This window comes from Oryzias latipes, chromosome 1 (assembly GCF_053564925.1).
Source record: "Oryzias latipes strain Hd-rR chromosome 1, Olatipes_Hd-rR_3.1".
NCBI lineage: Eukaryota > Metazoa > Chordata > Actinopteri > Beloniformes > Adrianichthyidae > Oryzias > Oryzias latipes.
The window spans coordinates 14525348-14546594 of record NC_136237.1 but is presented as its reverse complement, the minus strand read 5'-3'; the positions used below and the strand labels follow the sequence as shown (position 1 = coordinate 14546594).

At 40.0% G+C, this 21247-nt stretch overlaps 1 protein-coding gene across 4 annotated transcripts in view; it reads right to left on the bottom strand.

Moving 5' to 3' along the window:
• Window positions 1-21247, bottom strand: part of LOC101160457 (protein phosphatase 1 regulatory subunit 29) — a 450803-nt gene that overhangs the window by 176086 nt on the left and 253470 nt on the right. For all 4 annotated transcript variants that reach the window (XR_013653967.1, XR_013653962.1, XR_013653972.1 and 1 more), the window contains one exon: window positions 13184-13252. The gene's annotated coding sequence lies outside the window, so the exon portion shown is untranslated. The remainder of the gene's footprint in view (window positions 1-13183; window positions 13253-21247) is intronic.

Here is a 21247-nt window from a genome sequence, read left to right as displayed (position 1 = left end):
AGGCCTCAATAAACACCCCAGTGGGCCGGAGTGGTCGTCTGCTGGGGACTATTTTTTTTTTTTTTTAACAACAACTGGGAAAACAGATGAGAGCTGAAGGCCTCTTGTGTTTCTGTGTTGGACATATTTTACTTTAACAACAGGGGGTTATGAATCTTCTGACAAACTAGAAGTATGTCTGAATAAACCCCTTTTGTAATCGAGGCCAAACTTTATTCATTTGAATCATATTTGAAATTTTTTTGTGTTGGACTGGACGGAAAAGGAAAGGAGAGATAAAAAGAGAGAAATGTTAGAGAGGGGGGAATAGGAGGGTGATTATGGAAGGGGGAGGGGGGGGGTAAAACCATGAAGCAGCATAAAGCAACAAGTTGCTGGATGGTTATAATCATTACAGTTTGGTTCAGATGTAATTCAAGTCTATAAGGGCGGGGCCTGTCCACACACACACTCAGATGTTATTAACATACCTGTTGGCTCAAAAAATGTTCACATGTCAACATGTACACAATATAAATAATGTTCACACACATACTTATGCATTCAAACCAAACTAGTGTGAAATATTTCATTCAATCACGCAAAGTTATACAAAAGTGAGCTAACACCTGTGCTGAAGTAAGTGTTTGTTCTTCTAAAATGGATGTAGGAATGTAAAAAGAAGGAGGGAGAGTGCCCAGTCATCCCCACACTAAGGCCACGAGAGCAGCGGCAGCTAGAACCCCCCCAACACCTGCACTGTAGCAGATAGAGAACAACCGCCCCCCGGGCGATCACATCCGCCACCCAGGCCAGGGCCAGCAGGATTGCCACGGGGGCCCCCAAATCCAGAGAGCAGGGAGGCATGGGGGGACAGAAAGTGCAAGCACCAGCCCACCCAGAAGAGTAGCCCCCCCCCACCGCGCCGGGAGGGCCCAACGCGGGGCTCCGCCCCAGAAAAGCACCCACAGCCCCAAACGAGCACCTCACCACCACCCAGGAGTTCTGGGCATCCCCCACCCCAATCCCAGGTAAGAGCCAGGACCCCCCCAAGGGAGACCCGCCCCACGCTTCAGGTAGCCACCCACCCGGCCTACAGTTGGTCCAGGAAAGAGCAAGGCAGAGGCAAGCCATACCCGCCCAGGAGGAGGACACCCAGGGGAAAAGGGGGTCCACAAGAAGTGTTGTAAACATGGCTCGTCATCAGATTTAAATTTGAAACAAAGCACAAAGCTAGTAGCTGAAAAAGGTGTTTTTACAGTTGTTGCCCATGAGGCGACATTTTCAAGTTTTACAACAACCAAAGCACAACATAAGGCTGCTTGGATTTTTTTGCAGCATAGTGTGCTATACAGTGGTAGTTTCTCTGTTGTGCAAAAAATACTTGGATTTTCCTCCAGCTTCAAGTATATATTCAAAATGATGTTCACAGAAGTTGTTTTTTGCACCTGAAAACATTCATCCTTAGGTAAAAAAGAAATTTCTACACTTATAAATATGTTTTGAGTTTAGAAAAGATTTTTAGGTCACATTCATGTAGGATTAAATTTGTCTGTACTCATAAATAACAGAATTATGCTTTTCTATGTGATTTTGTTTGCAACTTTTAGAAATGTTTTGATGTAGCTTTATTTTACATATGCTCAAAAAAATTCACAGATACAAATTAGTGTTTCTAAAGCATAATTTGTTCTCAATTGTGGCACATTAGTTGCATGACCTTCACAGATCCGGAATCTTAAAATTTGGTTATTGTATAAATAAATTACAGTGGGGTTTCACAGGTTCCTAAACTCTCAGTTTCCTACAGCTTCTAGCTAAAGAAATTAACGTGAAGACAATTCAGAATGACTTTTGAAAACAAAATAAAAAAACAAAGTTTGGGAGGCTTCTTTTTTTTACATTTCAGAGCAACATAAGAAAAAAAAAGAAAAATAATGGAAAAATAGAAATAATGGAACCCTTGCAATTATAGTGAGACATTTTTTAAATAACCCTCATGAGTGCAGTTCATGGGCTGTGCCAGCCAAGTAATATCCTTCCTCGAGGCTTCTACATCCATCTCTTGTGTTATCAAAATATCCTGACAGCAACCCCTCATCTTTTTTCCCCTTTTTTCAGTAATAAAACTGTCATTAGTAAATCAGCAGTGTGGTTGACGGATAATGTAAAAGGCTAATGACTGCAATCTCCTCAGGTTACTGATGCATAGAATGCAGGACTTGTCAAGTTTCCTTCCATCTTTCTTCTTCTTCTCCCGACTGTATTTTTTATAAAGCCATTTTTCATTTTCCTGACTACATTACTGTATCCTTCCCACATTGTTGTATGTTTTGTCAGCTAAGACAAAACTGAATCTCATGGTAAGGTTTTTAAAGACAGCAGCAAATACCACAAACAGCAAGGAAGTGAAGGAAGAAAGATTAATGCTAAAAAACATGAAAGCCCTGAAATTCAATATTTTAAAACAAAAAGTATCTTTAAAGTGAATTACACATCTCTTCATGCCTTCAGTGAAATTTACAAGTATACCTAGTTAACCTAGCCATGATACAAATAACTTTGACTGATAACCATTGAAGTGATAAAAAATAGGGGAATATGGGTGGTTCCAGAGGATCTTTTTTAAAGTTGTGCTGCCTTGTATTGAACAATCTGTAGTCAATTTATACTAGACTTGTTACAGCAGACCCAACATAATTGTAAAGCTACAGACACACATGGGCATGTAAGGCGCATTTTTGAATGCACATTTTGCCCATTGCGTTTAAACTGGACAAACAGGGAGGGGCTTCTTCTTCTTTCTTTTTTTTCTTTTGCTACTGTTAACTAGTGGATGTCTGTCACCTCCAGTTAGAAGAGGCTTGTGCGATATGTCAAAGCTGTGCAAATCTTTTGATTCTTGGTTCCAGGCTTTTTATTTGACAGCTCTATCCCAATATATTAAAGACTTGGTGTCATTTAATTTCGTCTGTTCACAAACCGCAATTATTAATTACTCCTCCAGTTGGGCAAAAAAGTATCTATTACCCGGCCAGTGTATTTATGATTGTTGTCATGCTGAAAGACCCAGACATGTTTCATATTCAATCCCCATACTGATGGAGGGAGGTTTTTATTCAAAATTTGAAGATACATGGTCCCATTCACTCTTTCCTTTACACGGATCAGTTGTCCTGGTCCCTTTGCTGAAAAGCAGCCCCAAAGGATGATGTTTTCACCCCCATGGTTTCCAGTATGGTGTTCTTTGGATGCAACTCAGCATTCTTTCTTCTCCAAACACGACAAGTAGAGTTAATACCACAAGTTCTATTTTGGCGTTGTGTGTTACTGATGGTAGAGCTTGTTACATTGTGTCTTTTATATAGATAACTAGTTCAAACAGGTGCCATTAATATAGGTAACAAGTGGAGGACAGAGGAAAAGTTGTAGGAGTTAAGCATTAAATAATTGTAGAAGATACTATAATAAAAAAATTAATAAAGAGAAATAGGAAAACAATAGGTTAGCATTCAACCAACTAGTGGTAGCTGCATTTCCAGAAGAAAATGCTGAGTTGAATGCGATATTATTGAATTAAAATGAAAGTTAAAGGGTAATGATTGGCACAATAAATACATAAATAAATGATCAAAGTTGAGCATAAATAAAGTGAAAACAGCACAATAACAAAGAAGATATTTTTGTGAAAAAGACCAGCTTCGGGTCTCAAACCAGTGAAATTGTGCACCAAAGCTCACGTGTCATGTCAATGCACCTCCAACCAGATACAGTTGACTGGACACACAATCCATCTAATCCTGGAATATCTTAATAATTTTGAGGATTTGAAGGACCACGAGGACCAAAGCTAGACATTTTAATAGTTGAATGGCTATATAAGCTGAAAAATTGTAGAAGGAGTTGAGCGCCAAAAAAATACTTAAACAGCACAGTGTAAAACTCGACAAAATTACATTTCGGTCAAATGACCCAAAGTAATCAGCATATTCTAAGTGCGGCTGTTGCCCTGGTAACAACGCAGGTAATTCTTTGACAGGTATATGTTTGGTTAGCATGAGTTTTTAATGGTTGGGACGGAAATTCACTACTTCATGTGATACCAACATGTTATCCTAATACATGGTAGCTTCCACCACAGAATGCAGTGTCAGGAAGCTGTGTTAATTTCATGGATTTTATGTAGAGACCAGCCAGGATCAGCTTTGCCAGCAGACTACATATCATTAGTATGTCTTGCACTGGAATTGACAACAAATGTAGTTTGAAATAAAATTAAGTGGACATGTTATATGGTATAATTTATATTTGTTTATTTTTCCTGCTGCAGATAGATGTAACCCCAATATGTAAGCTGACTCTGGCTGACTATTTAGGAGAACACAGTAAAATGATAAAGTTTACCAATTTTTATAGCTTAGTATAAAATCTTCAATCAGTTTCACTGCCATTCCTTTATTTTTCCCTCCCTTCTGTTCTTTATTTATTTTCCTCTCACTCTTCCTTTTGCTCCATGTCATTGACTGCATAAAAAGATAACTGGAAGGCCCGCGTGTGACATCACCCATAGAAAATGCTTTGCCTCCGGTTCCAAACAAATGATGTCAATTCAGTAGCCATTTTCCACAACCTTCGCCATGTTGGAACCAGAAGACCTCATGTTGTGATTGGCCCGTCTACATTTCTATGGAAACTACTCTCTCAAATCAGGAGGGAACATGTCAGGGTGTCACACCTCTATATCACTGAATGCTGGCTTGGGAGAATCTGTCAATTCAAACGTTTTGCAAATTCAATATGTGGCCACCTTTTACCGAGGCATCTCGGCATCTCGGTAGGTCAGTTTATAACTTGAAAAACTTGTGCTACATCAGAAATGTTATGAAAAACTTTGGATTAGAAAGAATGTTAATAAAAAAGTAGTAGAGCAAGAATGGTAATTCTGAGTCCAATTCTTATCGTACTTTCAATTCTTCATGCCTCATTCCACACACACTCTCAGAGTCCTTTCTGACTTATGTATGTTCCCACTCTGCTCTTTTGATTTTTCTTATACAGGTCCTTTATTTTGTTCATCATAGTTCCTTTCATTTTCTAGCTGTATTTCCAGCTTTTTTTAACATTTGGCTCAGACAATTACTCAAGTTTCTTGCCATGAAGCAAGGCACAGCAGGGTATCCTTAGCCTGTCTTTTTGTGCTCATAGCAAACCTCCATATCTTACAGTCACACAGTCAGTGTGAATAGCAGTTCAATAACACTGACTCTGTCTATGACTGACATTTCTAAGTCATTAGCCTTTAATGCTGCAGGACCTAACTGATGAAAAGCTTTCAAACTTCGAGAGCAAAACCAGTAATTGACTGTGGTCAATGGGTCAGTGTTGAGACTGTTGAAACACTTTTTATGGTAAACTTTACCTAGAACCAGTTGACTATTTAGTTAATAATGTATAATTTATCTCAAAACAGCATTTGGACTGCTCCATAGGCTTTTGCATTGCAGGCTACGTTCATATCAGCATGTTCATACTGTCTCCATTCAGCCTTTGATAGCATGCTCGTTGTGCTATGGTTTTCTGAATAATTGTTCGCACACTTTATTCGCGTATTCGCTCACACATTATCAGAATCGGGTGGTCAATCACTTTTCCTGGCCACAGGTGTATACAATCAAGTAATCAGGCATGCAGACTGTCTTAAAAAATATTTGCAAAAGAATGGAGCCTTCAGCCTGCAGAATTGCTCAACATAGTGGAATGCTGGAACGCTGAGGAGTGTGAACACACTGTGGAATGTTAACCCCGCCCACGTTTAGCCCGTGCATTTGATCCCCCTTCCTCAGTGAAGTTGTGATTGCAGGAAAGGGGAAGAATCCGTGGAGCACATTTTGTGTTATTGTGAATTGTATGGGGAAGAAAGACGACAGCTGGAGAATAGAGTACGGTTGCCAGAGGGTGAACGGCTATGTTTGAAGAAGTTCTTGGGAGGGGAGGAAGATTTAAATGCCGGAATTATAGGTTTTTTGAGCAGAACAGATTATGAAGGAGAATATAGGTGTTTTTTTTGTTTTTATTTTTTTATTTTTTGTGAGGTAGTCCCCACTCCGACCCATACTCCAACATCGTAGGTGGCGGTAATGCACTTCGTCGTTGTTGCCTCCCGCCATTTAACTACAAGAAGAAGAAGACGAAGTCAGTGCAGTTCTTCTTTGTTTCCACATTTTCTAAATGGAGGAACGCATCAAAAAAATACGGTAAGTTAATGAAAAGAAAACTTTTATTGTGATTATTGCTCGCTTTTCCAACACAATTATTCCGTTACACTGCAGATGAGGCTGTTATTTCGTATTTTCAAATGTATTGTGCTTTTTTTCCTGCCGTTCTAATTACGTGGTTCAGCTTAATTACACAAAGCTAGTTTAGCTTGTGCCGCGGTTCTCCTCTGGAAGTTTCTGTCAAGTTATTTGTGTCTTACAATCTGTAAAACTTTGTTATTATTTCTGTCTTTATATAGAGACACGTTACAGATTTAGTCGACGATGACAAACCAACGCCGAAAAAACTAAACAACGTTTTCCATTGACCATTTTGCTGAAACAAGAAGGATGCAGAGCCTGCTGTGGCCCTCCACATGACATGGGAACCCCTTCACCGGGAAACACAAAGGTACATGTAGGCTGTGTTAGAATTCCCACCCTAATCCCTAAAAACTTTGGTGTGGGACTATGTATATGTACTGCCCTGGCTTTTAACATGATTTTGTAACATGAATTATACCATGCGCTGGGTGAAAACTCTATTCTGACTGGCTGCTGTGTGTTCATTAAAAAGTGAAAACAAAAAATTAAGGACTAAAAACGTATTTGTGCCCATGGTATATAAAGATAACATTCAGAAATGTCACATGTATTCTATATATTAACATGTACTTTTTGACTTTCAGTACGCTCTGTACATTGTCACGGGGACTAAATGAGGTGTGTGTAAATTCTGGTCAGTTTGTGTCAAGTGAATTCAAGACACTTTTGGGTTGAAGAACAAACTGACCTACTCTGTATTTATTTCTTCAAAGGAAAACATGCAGCAAAGTAGAAGATGGTGGAGTCTTCACCTCATAACGAACTTTCCAATACCGTAAGTGCTCTTTATATGATCACACTTTTTAAAATCCTTAATTTTTTAATACATATTTTACTGAAAACTCTGTGGATTGACCTTCTATTAACATTTTGATGGTGAACATTCATTTTCATTGATTCACCAAGGTCTGAAGAAGAAAGAATGCAGGCCAGAAAAAGGCGTCGGGAGGAGCAGAAACTCCAGGTGAGAAGAGCTCATTTAATTATTGAGGCACACATTGAAACTCTTCTTTGAGGCTGTTGTTAATTCCTCTGGCACTTTCAGGATGAAGATGCTTCACTAAAAAAGATGCATTCTGAATCCATCTCAGAAGGTACTATTGAAGCTAGAGCTGTTGTACACATACACGTATAGTTTTTCTCTGCATGCTTTCAGTCTATGATAGATTATTTAGGTGACCTGAGATGCCCCTTCAAAAATAGTATAATATTGTATTTATTATAAAAGTTTAGGAAATGGGATGTCCAGTATCTTTTTTTTAGTCTAATCTTGTCATTTTCATTCTATTCTCTTTGTAGGGGAATGTGACATGACAACCAGCAGTGGGACAGGAAGGAATGCATGGATACTTCAGAACTCAACATTTGTTGCCATCTCCAGTATCTACTCTAAGAATGACTTTTTTTTTCTACGCAGGAAGAAGATGCCTTCCTACAGGGCATCATTGAGGCAGCCAAATGGTGCCAGTTGCAGTCCTTTAAAGGAAGATGTTTCCTGCCTGATGTTCTGTGGATGAAGGAGAACAGAAGGAGATTCTTAAAGAGCTCCAAAACTGCTCCCTCATGAGCGAAGATGACGAGAGATTGCTGGAACTGAGGGAGCTTTTGTTTTTTTCATTTCAGTTTTTCAGCGACTGTGAAGCATTTTGCACAGAAGTTATGGATAATCAAAAATTAAAGTTGTATGTATGTTTTGAGGAACAGTAAATCTCAGTGTCTGCTGTTTTTGTTTTTTCTACTTTTTTTGGTCTATATTTGTATATGTATAATGCTATATGACTGTAGCATTACATTAATTCATCTTCTATTCTGTTTCATTCCTTTTGGGGTCACGGGGCTGCTGCAGCCCATCCCTGTCACTTGCTGGTGAAGGCAGGGGACATCCTGGACAGCTCGCCAGCCTGTCGCAGGACCACAATCACACACCCATATATTCTTACATCACACCTATGGACACTTTAGAGCAGAGGTGGGCACTGAGGGCTGCATTCCTGCATGTTTTCCAACATACCTGATTGGCTGGACACGCCTGAACCAGGTAATCAGTCGTGAGTAGGGCAAGACTATCTGGAAATCATGCAGACACACCGGCCCTTGAGGCCTGGAATTGCCCACCCCTTCTTAAGCATGTTTTTGGACGCTGGGAGGAAGGTCCGGAGAAAACCCACACATGCACGTCTAGCATGAGGTCAGGGGTTTTACTTTCCATGTTTAACCCACCTGAGACTATACACTCCTTGAGTTGTGTGAGACTGAGCATAAATACACAACAGTTATTAAACAATATCTGTGGAACCTAGGTGTGATAAATTATATATTTTAAATTGTGATATAATTTTACAAATAACAATAAACCATTGATCAATAAATGACAGGTACAGTTAAACTTCATTTCCAAGAGACTGTAGAATATAACTAATGTTACATTCAGGAGCTTTGCTCAGTCTGCCCTTTTCTCCTGTAGCCATATATAAAAGGGACCATTTTCCTAAAGAAAATTCTTAAAACACGATTGTACATATTATAAAGGCGGTTAATTGCATTTATTTACGTACGTTCAAACACACAAACTGGTGGAAATTCACGTTGGCCGCTCGTAATGCATGCAGAAATGATGCACATCGCTCCATTGCCCGCACGTATTTTAAGTGCGTCCAAGGATAAAAGTCGGCCACATGTACTTTCTTCAGGTCTGTGAGGCCAGACCAAATTTATTAACTCCTAATACATGCACATGGAAACTTGTAAAAGGCATAAGAAGTTAACATTTCACAGCAGACGGGCTCAACGTGGGCGGAGTTAACATTTCACAGCAGACGGGCTCAACGTGGGCGGAGTTAACATTCCACAGCAGACGGGCTCAACGTGGGCGGGGTTAACATTCCACAGCGTGTTCACATTCCTCAGCGTTTCAGCATTCCACTATGTTGAGCCATTCTGCAGGCTGCAGCCAGGGGTAGTTGAAAGAATGGGAAGCTCTTAGGAGCTCAGTGTGGAACTGTCATATGATGCCACCTGTGCGACAACTCCAGTAATGAATTTTCTTTGCTCCTAAATATTCCACACTCTAGAGGCGGTAGAGATGCGTTTTCTGGAGTGATCAACCACGCTTCTAAATCTGACAATCTTATGGATGAGTCTGCATTTGGAAGTTGCCAGGAGAAAGGCACATTTTCCGACTGAATTGTGCCAAGTGTGAAATTTGGTGGAGGACAAATTATGGTGTGGGGTTGTTTTTCAGGTCTTGGACTTCAGATTACCGTAATTTCCGGGCCATAGAGGGCACCTGACTACAAGCCGCACCCACTCAATCTAAGGAGGATTAACCACTTTTTACATATAAAAGCTGCACTTTTATACAAGCCGCGTGTTATGGCAATTTAATTGGTATATCACTGACTATTTTGGCCCAAATACTGAGAGACCACAGTAGTCTCAGAGAGGGAGGAGTAACAAGTAACTTAGCCTATTAATTTGTACATACCCACATCTGCCAAACAGCATGGACCTCACTTCAACTCCTAGCTCCCTCAGTTATGGTGTGAAACTTCACACCCAGATTCCCCACTTCCCATGAGTCTTAGGGGTTTAAGGCGGGGCTAACCCACGGTTCGACACACTGTGTTGTAGATTGAGGATGTATATGTGCTAAAACCGCGTGTGTGTGTAACCCTTGTGCTATCCTAGGCACTTTAACATTGAGAGTTGGGTCATCTAGACCCACTAGACAGTGCGCTGAACCTTTTTTCTTCAATGATTTGTGATCTTCACTGGTGTCCATGGATTACATGAAATCTTTCCACCTTTATCCACCTTTGTCATGGTGCGGAGAACACGTCAATGTAAGGGTGGGGTCATCTAAGATAGCACAAGGGTTAAGAAGGAGCATGGTGCTGCAGCGGAACGCGAGAGCAGGTCTTCCCTCCTTCCGCCTGTGACACGGCAGCAATGTGGAAATAACAGGGCTGGTTGAAAAAACATACCAGTAAAAGAGAGCAGCAGTGACTTATAAGCACGCGCGGTCCTCGCGGCTCGGCGCGGCCAGAAGTTTCCTTCCACAACAGTGAAGGAAACTTCTTGCACGCAGCAGACCGGCTTTTCCAAACCCGTTGGTGATGGTGGATTTTTTCACACTGCTTTTAACGATTGCTTTTAATTTGAAAGCTGCGTCATATTGTAGTGGCGGTCACGTGCAGGTTGGGTCTAATGGCACGAAAGGATTTTGGGATGCGGCTAAGCATGGGTCTTTCTTTTATTGCACCATGACTTAAGTGTCTAAGAGCTGAAGTGAGGTCCATGCTGTTTGGCTGCTTGTGTGTGTGCAAAGCAACCGCGCTTGTTGCTGGATGTAAAATTATGCAGGCAGTCTCCCCTCCGAGACTGCCAGAGCACTCCTGGCAGCCGTTAAATAAAAGCATAAATTAGACGCATCATTGAATAAGCCGCAGGGTCGAAAGTTCCTGACAAAAGAAGCGGCATATTCTGGAAAATGGCAGTTCCAATGAAAGGAACTCTGAATGCTTCAGGATATAAAAACATTTTGCACAGTTCCATGCTCCCAACCTTGTGGGTAAAGTTTGGAGCTAGCCCCTTCCTCTTCCAACATGACTGCACCAGTGCACAAATTAAGGTCCATAAAGACATGGATGACAGAGATGAATTAGAGGGGAGACTGAGACCCAGCCCTTCTCTCTTCTCCAACCAATCTGCTTGTGGAAGAATGGTCAGAAATTCCTGTAAACACACTCCTGAACCTTGTGGACAGCCCTCCCAGAGGAGTTGATGCTGTAAAAGCTGCACAAGGTGGACTGACAACCTATTTGTTCTGGGTGAAATCACAATTCATCTACTCAGAGTGAGAGCTGAGATTATGAACTGATTGCATAGTTTTTGGTTGCTCAAAACTCAAGTCACAATTTCTCTCCACCAATTTTTTTCTTTTTAAGAGAAAATGTCTGTTCTTCTCTCTGAAAGTGCAATTTATACTCTAGTGTGACGTTTATATGATTTTTCTTTTTTATTACTATGCAGGTTTTTTTTGTATCTGCCATTTATATTCCGATGCAAATTATAGTCAGAAAAATAGGGTATATGTAATTAATTACTTAAGTTATTTTGTAAAATGCATATGGTAACTATTTCATAAAGTCAATCTACTTTGCAAAACCAATCATATAAATGTGCCAATGTGTTGGTTAAATCAAGACTAAGGAAATCTGAGATAAATGCTTAGGGTATGCAAATATCTGTAAAATATTTGCTTTAAAATGTTGTATCTGGTGGGTCAGAGTATAAATGTTCACTCAGTGATTGCACTTGGTTTGGTCCAGTTTATTGTTATTGTTATCAAATCACTTCTGCTTTTCACATTTAAGAAGACATATGAATAGTATTGCTGTCATGCTTCCTAAAGCATTTTGTAATTTATATTTAATGTAAAACATTTAAACTACTGTGACCAAAATATCATACTAGTTTACTGGTGACACGCAATATGTTAACTAGTTGACTAGTGAGATGGACGTAAGTCTTAGTATTCAACTCGTGAGAGAAAAAAAATGCCCTAGTTAACTAGTTCTGTTAGAAGTTAGTGCTCTGTCTCCCCCTCCTCTGTTCCCCGGCAGGAGCTGTCTCCAGAGTTATAGTCACACTACAACTCCCAGTAACCCCCAGCGCGCACTTCCCGGATACCACATTCTGACTGTCATTCATTCAATGAACCACAGAATACTTAAGCTCTGCACTGGTGGTTATTCGACTCCTGCCTGCCTGACCCTGATTTAGCTTTGTGGACTTTTAGCTGAGCTAATAAACCTGATTCATTTGGATCCAGCAGTCTGCCTGTTCTTGTGACAAGTGCGGTGCAAAAAGCCCACTAGTTAACTAGTGAGCACATTATTTTCTTACTAGTTCACTAGTGCATCCTCCAAATGTCACTAGGGATTTAATGTTAAAAAGGCCTGCCATATGACACAGCCCTGTATTTTATCCGGGTTGGTAAATACACGAGACCAGTTTACCTTAATTTATGAAAATACATTGATTTACCCACAAACCAGATCTTATCAAGGACAAACCTAATCAAACTCAAGATAGTTGGACATCAAAACTAGGCAACTTTAATTCCTTAAATAATTGTGTTTGTAAACGATACATACTATGGTTGTTAAATACAGCAGTGGTTTTGGTTGAGGAAGATCACAATCACAAGTTCTGGTTTCAATAAAAAACAGAAAATCCTACACAGCTAAGCGGTTGCTGGAGATTATGTATGGTAATGTGGGGTTATAAAAAGTGTCAGGATTATAATATGTGACATTAAACCATGTGAGATAAACTCCATTTTTGTTAGCTTTATAATTAACCAACTAAATTATATTTTCAAGTTTTGAAATAAAGCGCAAAGAGTAACAGCATTGCATCTGACATTCGAACCATGTGAGCCACAGCAGTAAAAATCATGTTCATAACACATGGATCCAACCCTGTTGAAAAACTGGCCAATTAGCAGTCTCAAGTGTCACTGAAAGGTGACTTGTGACACATAAATGTATCCGTGCAGTTCTGCTTCCCAAAACATGTCAAAATTCTCCCAATAGATTTTCAGAACATTCGTCTTTAACTAAAGTAAATGAAGTAGCAGCTCTCAGTATTTAGTGAATAATTACTGACACAGTCAAAAAGTCAATTAAATGACTGAAAAATGAATTTATACTACTAATAAAGTAGCTTATTTACTTCCAGGATGAATTCATTGTTACAATTTTTTGAAAGAACAACTCAGAACATAAGCAAAAGAAAAAGGGAATTCCTGAGTGTTTACGTATTTACATTCATTTACTTACCCGTGTACAGTCATGCACCTGGATTTGGTATTGCCGCAGCAGACCACCAAAGTGCTCTCCAAAGTGCACCTGCAATGAAAACAGTATTGTTAATGTTTAAATTAGGGGAAAAAAAGCTAGCGGATTTGACTCAATGTAGTTCTGTCCATTTGTGCTTTAAATGTTAATTAAAAGAACCAGACTTAAGGTTTTACATCCACACACTTCAATTATTTCCTTCTCCATCTTTCCTGTTCAGGCACGGTGAGTGCAGGGAGGATATGGATGGCAGAGTGCCTGCCACCCTCTGTTGGGGTAATTTGAGGAGACAGCTGCAAAGGCCATAAGAATTAAAAGATGTTCTAAAATTCCTTTCTGTCATCACAAACTTTTGTCTCTGGATATCTGAGGATATCAAGAAGTTGCTTGATTTCGTGCTGGAGGAGGTTAGAGCTATGGAGATTGTTCACAAAAAAACTCTGGACGCACTCTGAGAGGTGAGACAGGATCAGACTCTACAAGAGCAGACTGTCAATAGGATAATGTAATTGAAAAACAAATGAATGACCAAAGCATAGCTACAGAATTAATTACGTCATTATCACCACATTGAAACTCAACTCTGGCCATCTGATGACCAGGACAGGGCCGGCCTTCCTAACCAGTTTTTTAAGCCTCTTCAAGTCTCTGCCTGCACTGCCCCCCGCCCAGCACACAACTCCATAAAGGACCACTGAGGCCACCACAGTGTTGTAAAAGGTCCTCAGCAGCTGTCTGCACATGCCAAACGACCTCAGTCTCCTCAGCAGGTGAAGGCGACTCTGACCCCTCCTGTACAGAGCATCTGTGTTATTGGACCAGTCCAGTCTGTTGTTCAGGTGAATACCCAGATATTTAAATGTGTCCACGACCTCAATGTCTGAACCCTGGATGGTCACCGGTGACTGTGATGGTGAGGACCTCCTGAAGTCCAGGATCAGCTCCTTTGTCTTGCTGGTGTTAAGCAGCAGGTGGTTAACTTCACACCAGCCAACAAAGTCAGAGATGACCCTCCCTGATACACAGCCCACAATGGCACTGTCATCTGAGAACTTCTGCAGATGACAGTGGTGGGAGTCGTAGATGAAGTCTGATGTATACAGGGTAAATAGGAATGGGGAGAGCACAGTCCCTTGAGGTGCCCCCGTGCTGCAGACCACCACATCAGACACACAGTCACGTGTGCCTCACAAACTGTGGCCTGTCTGTGAGGTAGTTGATGGTCCAAGCAACCAGATGTTCTCTTTCAACATCCGTTTCGGTATCTCACTATGGTCTCACTATGGGACACGCCCCCTGCGCTGTCCCCCAGAAGATGGCGTCCGGCTCTTATAGCAGGAGGAAGTCCCGCCTCCTGAGAGCAGACGCCACCTTCTGTCTGCCAGTCAAGACTGGCGTAATGAAAAAGAGCTTCTGGGGGACAGCGCAGGGGGCGTGTCCCATAGTGAGACCATAGTGAGATACCTCACTCATGTTTCAGAGAACCGGGGTTAAGTTCTTAACCTAAAGTTGGTCCACACCTGCAACCTCCAGCTTCCTCCTCAGCAGTGATGGCTGAATTGTGTTGAAAGCACTGGAGAAATCAAAAAACATGACTCTCACAGTGCTCCCAGAGGCCTCCAGGTGACACAGGGCCCGATGCTGCAGATAAGTGAAGATACTGGTCTTGTGAGGTAAGGAGACAAACTCTACAATCAATGGCTTCTAAAAACAACACATTTTCTTCTTCAGTCACCTGCAACCACACCTTTCTGAGAGATCTGAAAAGTGACCAAACCGACCTTATAATATTTAGTAATAATGACAACAACCTGCAAGACGAGATATACCCAGATCAGTTCTTTTCCACTGCTAATATGGACTGCAAATATTACAGCATAGATGACTTTAAAAACTATGTTAACCCGGAAGGAAAGCTTTACTTTAACAGCAGAAGCATTTATACCAACTTTGGAGACATCAAAGACTATTTACAGAATATGGGAGATTTGTTTAATAGCCATATGTGAAGCTTGGTTCAGCCGTGACACGGACACTGACTTTGAATTGGAAAACTATGAGCTTGGAGCCAGGGTCAAGCTTAGCAATGTGCAGTGACTGGATGGAAAAGATAAATAATAATAAAAAAAAATTATAAGAGTATTATAATAAATCATAGTTAGACTTGTGTGGCAAACTAGACCTCACTAATTGCCACCTTAATTTAATTGTAAAATGAACAGCCATTGACATTTGATATTATGGCAATATTTTCCCCAAAACCTATCAGAATGGGTAGCTGGAGACGTAATATTTTACCTTTCCTATTTTCAATTCAAGGTGCAACACAGGGCTCGAAGACAACTTCTTACATCAACTGCAAAGCTGGGATCACTGTCACCACCTAAACGTCCAAGTGTAAGGCGGGCTACAAAGATTTTAAGCCGGAAGCGAAAGCCTCACATGTGATGAAGTATCTGTATTGGTATTTATTACTGTGATTCTGTGTCATAAACTAATTGTTGATCTTATCACAGTGTTGTATGATGATCTAGATTTTTATGATGACTATATAATAAATAAATATGATTATTTTTCACATGGAAAAACTGCAACCAAACTGCATTGAGCTGGTTTTTGCTGCCAAACCTGCCAAAAATTCCTGCCTCTTATCACACACATGTTGTGCCCCCCAAGTGGCCCTAAGTTGCCTGATCAAGCAGAAACGTGCTTTGACCAAATGAAGGCTTTATATCAGGTACTGTTATTAATACATTTTACATTCTTCTCAGTTTGTTCTTGTAACTCACTATTTATGGTAGCTTGATAAAATAACTTCTTAAATCTGAATGAACTCTAGTTTTGATCCATTAAGGTTGGAAAAACCAGCAGCACTCCAGCACTTCAGCTATCAACTGTTTCAGTCATCTTCATCTTCCCACCACCTTAGCCACCAATCTCTCCATCACTTCAGCTCCACAGTCGTCCACCGGGATGCCAACTTATGACATTTCATTGTCCTATTACATTCTTATTTTTCTGTTTTCAGATATTCCTAAGCATCACTACTGACTACTGACATTGTAATTGAGACATTAGTGTAGTGTTAACTCATAGACAGGACAGAAAAATTAAAAAAATCAGGGTCATGAATTTTATCACGAACTGCATGTAACGTCAATTTCATGCACCAACTAGTTTGTAGTTTTACTGCACTCTCACTCTCTTTCCTCAGCTACATGATAAATTCCCTCTGAGAAACATTTGATGTTGTTATGTTTCTTTTCTTTAAGCATTTGTAAAACAAAAAGTTTGCATTAATGATGGAAACTGTATTTCCTTAAAATCACTTGTTCCTCTCAGGACTTATTTTTAGAACTTAACCCTCCCGATAAACAAAGGACCAATAACAAAACCAGTTTAAAGAGCTCCTCAGTTCGTCACCCAAATGTCATCTTTTTTTATTATGATCATTTACGAACAGTGCTTCTAAACTCAATCGGTTTGTGTTGAAAAATGACGTTTGAATGGACGTCATGACAGAATACATGGGTCCCTAGAAATGTTATCAAAAGTAAATATTTAACCTCAATCTATCTCATTTTATGAGATTTTCCACAGGAAAAAAGAGAAACTCACCTCACATGACCCCATGGAAGCCCACAGATATGAATAAAGATCAAAAGCTTTCAGATCATTTTGAGGAAAAGTTAAGCGAAAGAAACTAACAAACTATTAACTGCATGTCTACAATGAATTGATGTTATGAAAATAAAGGGTACATGTGCTGCTAGAAATATTATATAAAAAAAGATAAATATAAGTCAGCAATCTATCGCATTTTAGGGCATTTTCTGCGGAAAAAGAGAAACAAAGAGAGTCATGTGACCCTCCCACACTCACACATCTGCGGGGGAGGGTGTATACTGCACGGATACAAAAATATAAACGCAACACTTTTGTTATTATTATCCAGTTCCTGCCAATATCCAGCAACTTCGCACAGCCATTGAAGAAGAGTGGACCAATATTCCACAGGCCACAATAGACAACCTATGCGAAGGAGATGTGTCACACTTCATGAGGCAAATGGTGGTCACACCAGATACTGACTGGTTGTCTGAGTCCCCTGACCCCCTCAATAAAACAAAACTGAAGATTTCAGAGTGGCCTTTTCTTGTGGCCAGTCTATGAATGAGGACATAAAGTGCTGTTTATTTTTAACACTGCTTAATTTAGCTTCTTCAGTGCTTTTAAACTTTTAGGAGTCTAAACAGTGTTTGAACAAGTGCTTCAAATATGAAGGGGGTTTAAAAAAGCACATTTTTCCAGAAACAAGTGTGATGAGATAGCATGACATGATGATGGTGAGCGCATTAATGTGGCTAAGATGCTTTATTTTCATGACAATCTGCACTATAGCTGCAGCTCCACTTTCTCACATGCGGAAGTAAACACGTATTTCACCGTTGTACACTTCACTCTGATCCATCAGGTTGCTGAACTAATCTATTGCTGTAAGGTTCCACAGAACTTAGGCTTGCTTTGCCCAAAGCGTTTTGGCTGATGCTCCATGCATTAGCCGCTGCGCAACTGCAGTGCTCCCCTCATTTTTATCTGAGCCCACTACAAAGCACTGCAATCCGTGCTTTTAGTGTTTTATGTATTTATTCAGTTTTAAGCATAATAAAAACAAATTCAGAACCCAGTCCCCCACCCCCTTTCAGTTGCATACACAACAAAATCAATTTAGTAAAAAAAAAAAGTACAAAAGTGATAAACAAAGAGAAACAGGAATAGATCTATCTGTATTTATATATAAATAAAAAATAACAAAGATAACAAAATCAGTCACAATATAGGCATAATGTAAATAATATTTAAAAAAGAACAAGTAAAGTGCAAACATATCAATACACACTTAAGGAAAGGGAAAAAAAAGCAAAGAAAAAAAGGCTTCATTCTGTCACATGAGTGGATGGTAGATTAAAGAAGGTTAAAAACCGTCTCAATACTTTTTACGATATATGTTCTGATTGTCTCACAGTAAATCTTGTCTTTTCAAGTTTAAGGTGGTAAAGCACATCTCAGAATCAAGGTGATACAGTGGGTGGGGCAGGGTGGGAAAAACCAGATTGAGGCGTCGGGCTTGCAAGGTTGAGAAGGTAATTTGACTCCTAAAATGCAGCTAAGTGTCTCGCAGATATTTCCCCAAAAGCACTGTATTTTAGGACAGAACCAAAAATTAAAATGTGAATTAATCTGGCCTCTGATGATATAGGACTGATGAGCATTTGAAAAGAAAGAGTATTGCCTATCTTGTGGGTGTAAAAAACGCAGATATCAAAAAACCCATAAATGGAGAGGAACAATTGGACATAAGTAACAGATTTAAGTACAGAGTGTACGGGTCTCACAGATGACCTGTCCAGCCCATGGTTCAGGCATCGCCGATATATTGCTATAGTTCATTTGGTGACTTGTATTGATTCAGAATGCTGTAAGGATATTTATTTTGATAATTTATGAGTGTGATGTTTCTTTTGATCTTTTGTCCATTTTCCACAACCATGAATAGACTCTTCTGTCTTTGTTGCATGATCTAAGCCCCGCCCCGGCCGCTCTACCTGTTCACATCCTCTGCAGCTCCAAGTTGTTTTCCCCCGCGTGCAACCCCCCCCCCCAGCCTGTTCTACACAAACAGCGCAATATACGGTCATCATGGCAGCAAGTTGACAGAATAGTAGGGGCGGAAATTTAATTACACGGAAATAGGTGGTTTTAGTCTAGGAAAAAAAACTTTTTTGGGGCGCTCATGTGTCGCCTACGAGATTGCCACTGACTGTCTTTTTGGAAGAACTTTCCATCCCATAACAGACTCTCGTCGGCGTTCATAGCTGCAGACACACCCCATTCCGGGGGCTCACGCTGCTCTCTTCCTCGTGCCCGCTCGCACTACCCGATGTTGTTAAGGGCACCACGACAATCTTAGAACATCATAGTTATTTTACAGAAACACATAAAGCCGCAGCACAAGGATGAAAGAGCCACACGTTTCTCCAGAACAGCAGGTTGCTGACCCCTGTTTTAGACCTATCTCACGATGATGCTCGCTTCAAAGACTTTCCACTTAACTCAGTTTTCTCTTTTTTGCATATTTATGTTTCTTCATTTCATTAAATACTAGCATGATACAAAAAATAAATTTAAACCACTTGTGCAATAATAAAACAAACTTTTGTTTCTTGAGGCTGATATCCATTAGGAAATAAAGTGGGGTAGGAACATTAGGTGCCTATAATCTATATCATTGCCAACACTTTACCTAAATTACGGAGGCATTTTAGTAATGAAGCATTCACTTGAATCCAAGTGTAGAGCAGTTTGTAATAATAATTTTTAAATTATTATTACAATTCAGATTGTATAAATGTTAATTAGTGAAAATTACAAGTACAGAAGGGAGTCTTCTCTACGATGGGACTCTGTTGACAGACTGAGGTATACTCGAGTTGTACAGACACAGGAAAAGTAGATCCCCTGAGGAGTTCCTGCAACACTGACTACATTTTCAGTAGCACAGCTCCTCCATCTCACATTCTGTGTGTCTTTCTGGGAGTAAATAATCCAAGCGTTTGTCAAGACAACCACCTGTGTCTCATTGAGCTGCAGCAGAGAGGTTGGATCATGCTCAATGCACTGGAAAAATCTAAGTCAAACAAAATTCTTACAATGCTGCCTGCTTTTTCCACATGAGAGTGTTTTCTCGGATGCTTGGCCTTCTCAACTCCAGGAGAGAAAACAGACAGCACAGTACCCTGAGGTTTTTCAGTGCTTCTTTATCAGTCTTGATTATTCCAGATTTTGTTTTGAACAGGGCTATTAGAAACAATTCAGAACATTTTAACAGCACTTTGTCTTCGTCAATCAGCAACATACTGTACATTCAATCTTAAGATGATTGAAATCATGAAACCCTTCTTCTTTGGTACATTGCAACATTCACAAAAGATAGTGAAAAAAAATCTGTGCTGTTAAATCCATTTAAAGCCGCTGTTAAGCTTTTGTTGTTCAGTGAATGTCCTCCAGCAGCTTTTTGGCACAAGATTGATGTATTTACATATACATTTATTTTTGATGGATCCACAGTTTATTTAAACAATCTTGCTTTCCTTCTTAGAGGTGAGTTACTGCAGGTTTTTTTAAATCGTAATTCTTTCTTTCTCTTGAAACTACAACATAACAGATTTAAATTATTTTGTGGTGAACTAAATACATGAACTCTTTATTTAATGAGAATAAAAACAGTTAAGCTATGAAAAACACATCTGTTCTTGTTCACATAACTATCAGCACCTTTTATTCTTGGTTTATTACTTTGACTAGAACAATATCAGTATGGCATACATTGTGGTGGTTGGCACTAATGCTTTATTATAAGAGGGTCCTGGTTCAAATCCCAGTTTTCCAGGGTGGATTCTGAACATTCTGTTGGTTTATGTGCATCCAGGCACTCTGGCTTTCTCTCATAGTCTAAAAACATGAAAAAGAAGGTATTCAGGGGCTGTAAATTGGGTTTTAGGTGTAATGGGCACCGAATATAAAATTTCAGCTGATTCATATATTTTGATGGTTGTTGGAAATGCTAATATTTGTTAATATTTGCTAATATTTGCTAATATTTGAGACCTCCGCGCAGAGGCAAGTGCAGCCTGTGCGGCAGAAGTTATCTTCCACAACACTGACCTACCGTAACACAACACTAACAGGGCTGTTTTGAAAAAACATAAACATAAAAGTCACTGAGAGCTTTCTTCATTTTCCTCCTGTGCACTGAAACCATGGAAGTCTTCCTCCTCAGTGTCGGATTGGAATAGCATCAGATAGTCTTCACCACACACAAGCTGCATCATATGCATTTCTTCTTGCATTTTCCATGATGAGGGTCTGTTCGTGCTATTCATTCACAAAGCAGAAATTTACATTAAACTTGTGTCTTCCTTGACACAAATACCGTATTCCCCCTGTCTCACTCTTACCCTTTCTGCTTGAGCACCCCTAGCGGCC